This window comes from Pecten maximus, chromosome 13, assembly GCF_902652985.1.
Source record: "Pecten maximus chromosome 13, xPecMax1.1, whole genome shotgun sequence".
NCBI classification, from domain to species: domain Eukaryota; kingdom Metazoa; phylum Mollusca; class Bivalvia; order Pectinida; family Pectinidae; genus Pecten; species Pecten maximus.
Window position 1 is genome coordinate 34,698,790 of NC_047027.1, and position 11,602 is coordinate 34,710,391.

An 11,602-nucleotide genomic window follows, 5' to 3' on the forward strand; every position below is an offset into this window, starting at 1 on the left:
AGATACAAAGCATGTTTGCAAAAATAGAACTGCATTATATTTAACCTGAAAACAGGACATTACATTTGAGCATAATTTGATGTCACCATGGTCATGAATGCAATATTTACACAATTTTTCTAAAATTAGAACTATCAGGTTGATATCTCAACTTATTAACCTCAATATGACCATGTTTTAGCCAATAGAAATTTAGGAAAGTATGACCATATCTAATATTGAAATATAATCAATTACATTGACCTAGTGTCTCTTTTCCTTAAAATTAAGTTGATAACATTATCTGTCTTGAGGTTCTAATAAAATTGTTGAACAACAAATGATTCAATATGCTAACACAACCCGAAAAGGCCAGAGCCCCACTCGATTTGCACTCTTCTCCTTCTAGAATATATCTTCCGGTCACTCGATTTGTAGCTCTTCTGCTTTTGGAAGATCTTCTACCTCTTCCGTCTCGAAGCTGGAAGATTTATCTTCCAAGATGGCGGCGACCATGTTTTAAGTGTGCGAGTGATGAGTTTCACTAGAGAAGGATATATGACACATATATGCATATGTTTGTGTAATAGTGTTTGAGAAAACTTAAAAACTTGTTTATTTTGGGTTATATTCTACCGGTTTACTCGATTTACATATAACGGAATGCAATCATCTTAGAAGGCTTCTCTTCTAAGAAGAGTGCGAATCGAGTGGGGCTCGGTGTATGAAAAGTCACCATACTGGAGATCACCCGATCTGTTGCTTTTAGTTCTATGATAACTTGTGTTGTTCCTATTCAACTACCAACAAATGTAATTCTGTTGTCCTTTGATAAGACTTGTATTTTCACTATGGACACATTAAAGAATTTAGCAACTGAGAATAATTGTAGAATTGTTTCAGCACGTTTCCTATTAAAACATTGCACTGAATTATATATGCAGTTTATCGATGTGTATTGTTTTATGCCGAATATTGTGGATGTTTGGACTTGTAGATGTGTGATAATGTGCTTAACTTTGTGCCATTATAGAATGTTTTCAGTATAAGGATATTATGTTTCTGCAATACACACCTATATATATCCTGCAACTGCCACCGCATTGTTGGAATACACCCACCATATATGTTTTTGCTGTATACGGCAGTGATGGAAAACAGCAGTATTTTTTAATCTTAGCACATGCGTCAATTCAACTGACCTACTTCCAAGCTAAACAACGTTTAAAAGGCAAACATATTTGGATAATTGTTGATATGTGTGTGTGTATACTATATATATATAATTTCAACAAGGGGGTTTAATTGACAAGATATATCATGTTTTTGTGCTGAATAAAACCCTTACCCACAATACTCTGTAGTAAGCCCATTCATTTAGCTGATTATTATGAAGATCAGTAAATGCTATTTTATTGTATAACAGAAAAAAACATTCCATGATGGCACAAACTATTTCTTTGTTACTATAATGGTCATGATGAAGACCTACAACAATATTTACATCAGCATTTACTGTGATTCAGTAGATCTAGAAAGGATGCTGATATTTAGTTAATCTCATATCCAGCCATACTACAAACAAAATCTTGGATTAATTCAACACAAGATAAATACTATGGCTATCTCCGATAAAGCTAGCAAGATTCATTAAATCAGTAATTTCTGCTATCAAACAACCTCAAATCTCCTCACTCTACTATCCATGGCCGCTACCACTAATCTCATTACCCACCTATGCATCCATTGCTAATCTCATTATTCCCCCTATCCAGTCACCATTAATCTGGCTGTCCTACTATCCAGTCACCATTAATCTGGCTGTCCTACTATCCAATCACCATTATTCTGGCTGTCCCACTATCAAGTCAACGTTTATTCTGGCTGTCCCACTATCAAGTCAACATTTATTCTGGCTGTCCCACTATCAAGTCAACATTTATTCTGGCTGTCCCACTATCAAGTCAACATTTATTCTGGCTGTCCCACTATCAAGTCAACGTTTATTCTGGCTGTCCCACTATCAAGTCAACGTTTATTCTGTCTGTCCCACTATCAAGTCAACATTTATTCTGTCTGTCCCACTATCAAGTAAACGTTTATTATGTCTGTCCCACTATCAAGTCAACATTTATTCTGTCCCACTATCAAGTCAACGTTTATTCTGGCTGTCCCACTATCAAGTCAACGTTTATTCTGGCTGTCCCACTATCAAGTCAACGTTTATTCTGTCTATCCCACTATCAAGTCAACATTTATTCTGGCTGTCCCACTATCAAGTCAACATTTATTCTGGCTGTCCCACTATCAAGTCAACATTTATTCTGGCTGTCCCACTATCAAGTCAACGTTTATTCTGTCTGTCCCACTATCAAGTCAACATTTATTCTGCCTGTCTCACTATCAAGTCAACATTTATTCTGGCTGTCCCACTATCAACATTTATTCTGGCTGTCCCACTATCAAGTCAACATTTATTCTGGCTGTCCCACTATCAAGTCAACGTTTATTCTGGCTGTCCCACTATCAAGTAAACGTTTATTCTGGGTGTCCCACTATCAAGTCAACGTTTATTCTGGCTGTCCCACTATCAAGTCAACGTTTATTCTGGCTGTCCCACTATCAAGTAAACGTTTATTCTGGATATCCCACTATCAAGTCACCATTAATCTGGCTGTCCCACTATCAAGTCAACGTTTATTCTGTCTGTCCCACTATCAAGTCAACATTTATTCTGCCTGTCCCACTATCAAGTCAACATTTATTCTGGCTGTCCCACTATCAACATTTATTCTGGCTGTCCCACTATCAAGTCAACATTTATTCTGGCTGTCCCACTATCAAGTCAACGTTTATTCTGGCTGTCCCACTATCAAGTAAACGTTTATTCTGGATGTCCCACTATCAAGTCAACATTTATTCTGTCTGTCCCACTATCAAGTCAACATTTATTCTGGCTGTCCCACTATCAACATTTATCCTGGCTGTCCCACTATCAAGTCAACGTTTATTCTGGCTGTCCCACTATCAAGTAAACGTTTATTCTGGATGTCCCACTATCAAGTCACCATTAATCTAGCTGTCCCACTATCAAGTCAACATTTATTCTAGCTGTCCCACTATCAAGTCAACATTTATTCTGTCCCACTATCAAGTCAACATTTATTCTGGCTGTCCCACTATCAAGTCAACATTTATTCTGGCTGTCCCACTATCAAGTCAACGTTTATTCTGGCTGTCCCACTATCAAGTCAACGTTTATTCTGGCTGTCCCACTATCAAGTCAACATTTATTCTGGCTGTCCCACTATCAAGTCAACATTTATTCTGGCTGTCCCACTATCCAGTCAACGTTTATTCTGGCTGTCCCACTATCAAGTCAACGTTTATTCTGGCTGTCCCACTATCAAGTCAACGTTTATTCTGGCTGTCCCACTATCAAATCAACGTTTATTCTGGCTGTCCCACTATCAAGTCAACATTTATTCTGGCTGTCCCACTATCAAGTCAACGTTTATTCTGGCTGTCCCACTATCAACATTTATCCTGGCTGTCCCACTATCAAGTCAACATTTATTCTGCCTGTCCCACTATCAAGTCAACATTTATTCTGCCTGTCCCACTATCAAGTCAACGTTTATTCTGGCTGTCCCACTATCAACATTTATTCTGGCTGTCCCACTATCAACATTTATTCTGGCTGTCCCACTATCAACATTTATTCTGCCTTTCCCACTATCAAGTCAACATTTATTCTGCCTGTCCCACTATCAAGTCAACATTTATTCTGGCTGTCCCACTATCAAGTCAACGTTTATTCTGGCTGTCCCACTACCAAGTCAACATTTATTCTGTCTCACTATCAAGTCAACATTTATTCTGGCTGTCCCACTATCAAGTCAACGTTTATTCTGGCTGTCCCACTACCACGTCAACATTTATTCTGGCTGTCCCACTATCAAGTCAACATTTATTCTGCCTGTCCCACTATCAAGTCAACATTTATTCTGCCTGTCCCACTATCAAGTCAACGTTTATTCTGCCTGTCCCACTATCAAGTCAACGTTTATTCTGCCTGTCCCACTATCAAGTCAACATTTATTCTGGCTGTCCCACTATCAAGTCAACATTTATTCTGGCTGTCCCACTATCAAGTCAACGTTTATTCTGACTGTCCCACTACCAAGTCAACATTTATTCTGGCTGTCCCACTATCAAGTCAACATTTATTCTGCCTGTCACACTATCAAGTCAACGTTTATTCTGACTGTCCCACTACCAAGTCAACATTTATTCTGGCTGTCCCACTATCAAGTCAACGTTTATTCTGGCTGTCCCACTATCAAGTCAACGTTTATTCTGACTGTCCCACTACCAAGTCAACATTTATTCTGGCTGTCCCACTATCAAGTCAACGTTTATTCTGCCTGTCACACTATCAAGTCAACGTTTATTCTGACTGTCCCACTACCAAGTCAACATTTATTCTGGCTGTCCCACTAGCAAGTCAACGTTTATTCTGGCTGTCCCACTACCAAGTCAACGTTTATTCTGGCTGTCCCACTATCAAGTCAACATTTATTCTGGCTGTCCCACTATCAAGTCAACATTTATTCTGGCTGTCCCACTATCAACATTGATTCTGTCTGTCCCACTATCAAGTCAACATTTATTCTGCCTGTCCCACTATCCAGTCAACACCAATCTGGTTCTTCCACTACCCATCCATCACTAATCTCATTACCCCCCTATCCATTCACCAATATTCTGCTTGTCCCTGTCTAGTCAACACAATTTTCATTGTCCCACTATCAAGTCATTGTTAATCTGGCTGTCTCGCCACCCAGTCACCACAGATCTAGTTGTCCCTTTATCCGATCACCACTAATCTCGTTGTCCCATTACCCAATCACCACTAATCTGGTTGTTCCACTATTCAGCACCACCAATGTGGTTGCCCAACTATCTGGGCCCGTTTTATCTGGTCACTCCTTTGTCCATTCACTGTTGATTGTTAGATGATCAATTGATTAATCAATCCAGTTGTCTCACTTTTGCTTCTTTTTTTTTATTATTATTTCAAGTAGAAAAACTTTTGTATACATTATATTAAGCCAACATCCATGACATTTTCTATCATTTTTGAATTTAGCTATTTATATGATTTAACTTGTACGTGATATATTCCTTCTTTCTAATTTTTTTGTAAAAATAAAACTACATCAGTGCAGACTCCATAATAAAGATTTTGATTTCATAAAATTTTCATTGAAAATTGCCCTCTAGTTGCTAATGTTCTTTTGGAAATAATTGTCTGTTTTTTGCACCTGCCTATTTTAAGGAATATACATACATAATATACATACACAGATTTTTTAAGTAAAGGAGAAATGAGAATGTCACTAATCAATTGGTTAAGATAATCACCTTTTGAACAACTGGGCGCAGGTGGTATGTCCTTTCATTGGGCACGTGATGGTCGCTACTAGACAACATGGCATGGACATTGTCAATCTAATTGAAATCTAGATGGTCTTTCTCACTTCGTTACATGAACATCTAACAACATCCCATAGGGGGTCACGTTCTGATGACCTTTGAGATGTGTGTATTTCACTTTCAGGGCGAATTGTCAATTTGTCGATGTCATCGACGTAAACCATTTCGTCACAGCATGCATCTGAAGCAAACCATTTCGGCACAGTATGTACAATATATGCTTGGGGGACGAAATGACTTGAAACAAATTGACAGATTATGCAAGCTATGCACTCTAATGATGCTAATTCGGACGTAAAAAAATTCACTTCCAAGATTCTGGAAGTAGTCATTTGATTGGCTAATCCAAAAGGTCATTCCGACGTGACCCCTTATGGGATGTTGTTAGATGTTCATGCAACGTAGTGAGAATGACCATCTAGATTTTAATTAGATTGGGACATTGTGTGTTGGTTTTCCCTGAGCAAGATACTTCATTTCTTGTGTGTTAAAGACACTTATTGGTTGCTAAAGGTTGTTAACCGCATAACCACAGATTAAAATTGGCGTACAGCTTTGAGACGGCTTTGTTGCTTTGACAAAGCAATATCTTCGAATCATAATTATTAGTAATTAATTATAAGGTACTTTTTTAGCTCACCTGGCCCGAAGGGCTGGTGAGCTTATGCCATGGTGCAGCATCCGTCGTCCGTCCGTCGTCCGGTGTCCGTCAACTTTTTCTTTAAACTGCTACTAGTCCTAAAGTATTGAATGGATTTTCACCAAATTTGGTCAGGAACATCCTTGGGGGAAGGGGAACAGAGTTTGTATACATTTTTACTCTGAACCCCCAGGGGCCTGAGGGGCGGGGCCAAATAGGGGAAATAGGGTTAATCCTTTAAATCGCTACTAGTCATAAAGTTATGAATGAATTTGAACCAAATTTGGTCAGGAACATCCTTGGCAGAAGGTGAATAGAGTTTGTATAAATTTTTACTCTGAACCCCCAGGGGCCTGAGGGGCGGGGCCAAATAGGGGAAATAGGGTTACTCCTTTAAATCGCTACTAGTCATAAAGTTATGAATGAATTTGAACCAAATTTGGTCAGTAACATCCTTGGCAGAAAGGGAACAGAGTTTGTATACATTTTTACTCTGAACCCCCAGGGGCCTGAGGGGCGGGGCCAAATAGGGAAAATAGGGTTACTCCTTTAAATCGCTACTAGTCATAAAGTTATAAATGAATTTGAACCAAATTTGGTCAGTGACATCCTTGGCAGAAAGGGAACAGAGTTTGTGTAAATTTTTACTCTGAACCCCTAGGGGCCTGAGGGGCGGGGCCAAATAGGGGAAATAGGGTTTCTCCTTTAAATTGCTACTAGTCATCAAGTTATGAATGAATTTGAACCAAATTTGGTCAGGAACATCCTTGGCAGAAGGGGAACAGAGTTTGTATAAATTTTTACTCTGAACCCTCAGGAACCTGAGGGGCGGGGCCAAATAGGGGAAATAGGGTTACTCCTTTAAATCGCTACTAGTCATCAAGTTCTGAATGAATTTGAACCAAATTTGGTCAGTAACATCCTTGGCAGAAAGGAAACAGAGTTTGTATAAATTTTTACTCTGAACCCCCAGGGGCCTGAGGGGCGGGCCAAATAGGGGAAATAGGGTTACTCCTTTTAATCGCTACTTGTCATAAAGTTATGAATGAATTTGAGCTAAATTTGGTCAGGAACACTCTTGGCAGAAAGGGAACATAGTTTGTATAAATTTTTACTTTGAACCCCCAGGGGCCTGAGAGGCGGGGCCAAATAGGGGAAATAGGGTTAATCCTTTAAATCGCTACTAGTCATCAAGTTATTAATGAATTTGAACCAAATTTGGTCAGGAACATCCTTGGGGGAAGAGGAACAGAGTTTGTTTAAATCTTTATTCTCAACCCCCAGGGGCCTGAGGGGCGGGGCCAAATAAGGGAAATAGGGTCACTCCTTTAAATCGCTACTAGTCCTAAAGTATTGAATAGCTTTTCACCAAATTTGGTCAGGAACATCCTTGAGGGGAGGGGGAACAGAGTTTATATGAATTTTTACTCTGTACCCCTTAGGGGCCTAAGGGGCGGGGCCAAGTAGGGGAAATAGAGATTAGTCTTTTAATTGCTACTAGTCATAAAGTTTTAAATGGATTTTAACCAAATATGGTCAGGAATATTCATTGGAGAAGGCGAACCGAGTTGGTAAAAATTTTACTCTGAATCCCCAGGGGACTGAGGAGTGGGGTCCGCTAGGGAAAATAGGGGTTAATCCTTTAAATCGCTATTAATTATTAAGTTACAAATGGATTTTAACTAAATTTGGTCAGGAACATCCAGAGAGGAAGGGGAAGAAAGTTTGTATAAATATTGAGGGGCCTGAGGGGCGGGGCCAAATAGGGGAAATAGAGATTAGTCTTTAAATTGCTATTTGCCATAAAGTTTTAAATGGATTTTAACCAAATTTGGTCAAGAAAAACCTTTGGAGAAGGGGAACCGAGTTTGGATAAATTTTTACTCTGTACCCTCAGGGGCCTGAGGGGCGGGGCCAAATAGGGAAATAGGGGTTTATCCTTTAAATCGCTATTTTTCATAAAGTTATGAATGGATTTGAACCAAATTTGGTCTGGAATATCCTTAGGGGAAGGGGGGAAGAGAGTTTATATAAATATTGACTCTGACCCCCAAGGGGCCTGAAGGGAGGGGCCAAATAGGGGAAATAGAGATTTGAGTTTTAAATGGATTTGAACCCAATTTGGTCAGAAACATCCGTGGTCATGGGGGAACAGATTTTGCATAAATGGTTACTGTGACCCTTAATCCCATAACTATGTATAGTATCGCTGGGCATTAAGGGATAAACACAATTCTTATGTAAAAATAGGCCAAAGGGTTTTCCCCACCCTAAGGGACTTAGTTTCTTTAAACACTATTATGGTGTAAAATAATCCATATGGTCTTTCAGAGAGTACATTTTTGTATAATTATGTATTACAAATTGAACATGAACATTATTTTCATAAAATTTTCACTGAAAATTGCCCTCTAGTTGCTAATGGACAGTTCTTTTGGAAATAATTGTCTGTTTTTTGCCCTTTCTCTCACAAATCCATCAACATTAAGAACATTGAGATGAAATTTCCTCATTTTGAAATCTTGCTTTGGTACTTAGATGATTGGAAATGACGTCCTTTGTGGTTTTAGAATTCAAACAGGCATTCTTGTAGTAATGTACGTGTAGCCAAATTGTTTTAAAGATCAAAAGACAGTGGTCTTGCCCAGTTGTTCAAACAATAATTAGGCTAATGATAATCAGAGTAATTAGAGTTTAACAACAATTTTAAAATCCGGATCAAATCATTTTTGGTAAAACTAACTTGACAAATTTTTATGAAATCACAATACTGACTTATATTCCTACCTGCCTATTTTAAGGAATATACCTACACAGATTTTTTAAGTAAATGAGAAATGAGATTGTCACTAATCAATTGATTAAGATAATCACCTTTTGAACAACTGGGCGCAGGTGGTATGTCCTTTCATTGGGCACGTGATGGTCGCTACTAGACAACATGGCATGGACATTGTCAATCTAATTAAAATCTAGATGGTCTTTCTCACTACGTTACATGAACATCTAACAACATCCCATAGGGGGTCACGTTCTGATGACCTTTGAGATGTGTGTATTTCACTTTCAGGGCGAATTGTCAATTTGTCGATGTCATCGACGTAAACCATTTCGTCACAGCATGCATCTGAAGCAAACCATTTCGGCACAGCATGTACAATATATGCTTGGGGGACGAAATGACTTGAAACAAATTGACAGATTATGCAAGCTATGCACTCTAGTCATACTAATTCGGACATAAAAAAAATCCCTTCCAAGATTCTGGAAGTAGTCATTTGATTGGCTAATCCAAAAGGTCATTCCGAGGTGACCCCTGATGGGATGTTGTTAGATGTTCATGCAACGTAGTGAGAATGACCATCTATATTTTAATTAGATTGGTACATTGTGTGTTGGTTTTCCCTGAGCAAGATACTTCATATCTTGTGTGTTAAAGACACTTACTGGTTGCTAAAGGCTGTTAACCGCATAACCACAGATTAAAATTGGCGTTCAGCTTTGAGACGGCTTTGTTGCTTTGACAAAGCAATATCTTCGAATCATAATTATTAGTAATTAATTATAAGGTACTTTTTTCCAAAATGATTATCTTTTGAATTATATTCCATTATTGATTGTGGAATATTGCTAAATATCTCAAGTAAGAACTTAAATCATCTTTCAGTAATCGCCAAAACGTAGATCTTACATGTAATGTCAGTTGTTTGAGAAGTAATACTTATTGTTGTATATATTACATATTCCCACACAGCCCTTTGTCATCAAGTATTATATCAACTCCCATGATGCAATGCATGTGTGATAAATGTTTATATATACTTTTTATTGTGTTATGTTTTTACTGATATAACTAGTCATTGACGTTTTTTTCAAGAAAATCATCATTTGAAAAAAAAGAGAAAGTAGTTTTGGTAATTGCTTGAAAATTAGCAAAACATCGTTATATTGTTCAAAGTGCAAATATTGAATGATCTACCTAACAATATAAAACGTTTTTCACCAAATATAAGCCCTGCATAAAGTCAGTCAGAGATATACAGCTACAGTGTATATGCTTATGACTAGTTTCTTTTTTTTAAATGGAAGACCCAAAAATAAATAATGAGTTAAAAATATCAATAACTTTAAGATATGAAAAGAAGAAAATTCATATCTAGTGAGTCTGTAAAGATAAGAGTAAGAAAGGTAAAATTCCTGTTTTGCAGATAAGCAAGGTCAAATTTCAATTTGGCTCATAGATGTATTTATTTACTGAAAAGAAGATAGTTATGTAGTAGGTTAGCTATTTGCCTTGCAGTAACTTACCAGATATCTCTTTACGTAACTTTAGAAAATCTGTGGTGACTCAACCTGCAATATGCACCGTGTCACAATTCCATGAACCATACTTAGGCTACACATATTTTGTTTAACATTATGATGATGTGAGAGGATCAGTGTGTCCGTTGTAGAGCATTCTGTAATGGCCAGTCATGTAACTGTATGTCATCGTTGCCTATGTTGTTGTCAATAATTATGTAATTGCAATTTGTTTACAAATAAAATATGTTCATTATATATATGGTGTAATTATCTTATTATGTGCCGACCAAGAACACAGAGAGTATGACCGGTGTCTAACATAAACCATCTTATACCAATAAACATATCTCTATTATTCTAAACGTTCGACTTCTTAGCATATTGCGAGGAAACAGTCTCTTTTCCACTTCTGAAGTCGCCATCTTGGCTGTTCCAATGTGTGCAGTCGGTCATGAGACACTGGAGCAGCCAAGATCGTGACTTGGGAAATAAAGAGTCTGAATCCTCGTCAAAGGCTGGACCCGAGCATTAGGAATTATATAGACATGCTTATTTGTATATAAAGACATTCACATATATTTAATTTATCCCGTAACCTTTATTTAACCCAAAGTCAAAACGTTTTTAGTCAAACAGGTTAAAACGACTCCATGCTTCCTGTTTTGGTTTGGTTTTGGTTTGTTTTTGTTTAACGTCCTATTAACAGCCACGGTCATTTAAGGACGTGCCAGGTTTTGGAGGTGGAGGAAAGCCGGAGTACCCGGAGAAAAACCACCGTGCCTACTGTCAGTACCTGGCAACTGCCCCACGTAGGTTTCGAACTCGCAACCCAGAGGTGGAGGGCTAGTGTTAAAGTGTCGGGACACCTTAACCACTCGGCCACCGCGGACCCATGCTCCCTGTAACAGTCCGTCTCTTAAATTAATATAATAATTAGTATTGAATTATATTGTCAATACATTCAGGTCGGCTTAAGTAGTACCACATAATCCCCAATAAAAAGTCATGTTGACTTGCCGTGCTTAAAAACTTATGCAGGTAGAAAAAAAATGGTTTTCCAACAACGCCCAATATTTTGCACGCAATCGAAGCCACCGACATAAACAACTGCTAGGCTTTGAAAAAGGCTGTCTTTGTCATTTACAAATTGACACATTGAATATGTATTAGTTGTATCGA

At 38.1% G+C, this 11,602-nt stretch overlaps 1 long non-coding RNA gene across 1 annotated transcript; it reads left to right on the forward strand.

The window, feature by feature from the left end:
• The first annotated feature begins 5,809 nt into the window (after positions 1-5,809).
• LOC117341028 lies at positions 5,810-10,680 on the forward strand. The gene is made up of 2 exons (XR_004535535.1): positions 5,810-6,101; positions 9,688-10,680. It is a non-coding gene; the product is annotated as an uncharacterized LOC117341028 (long non-coding RNA).
• The last annotated feature ends 922 nt before the right edge of the window (positions 10,681-11,602 follow it).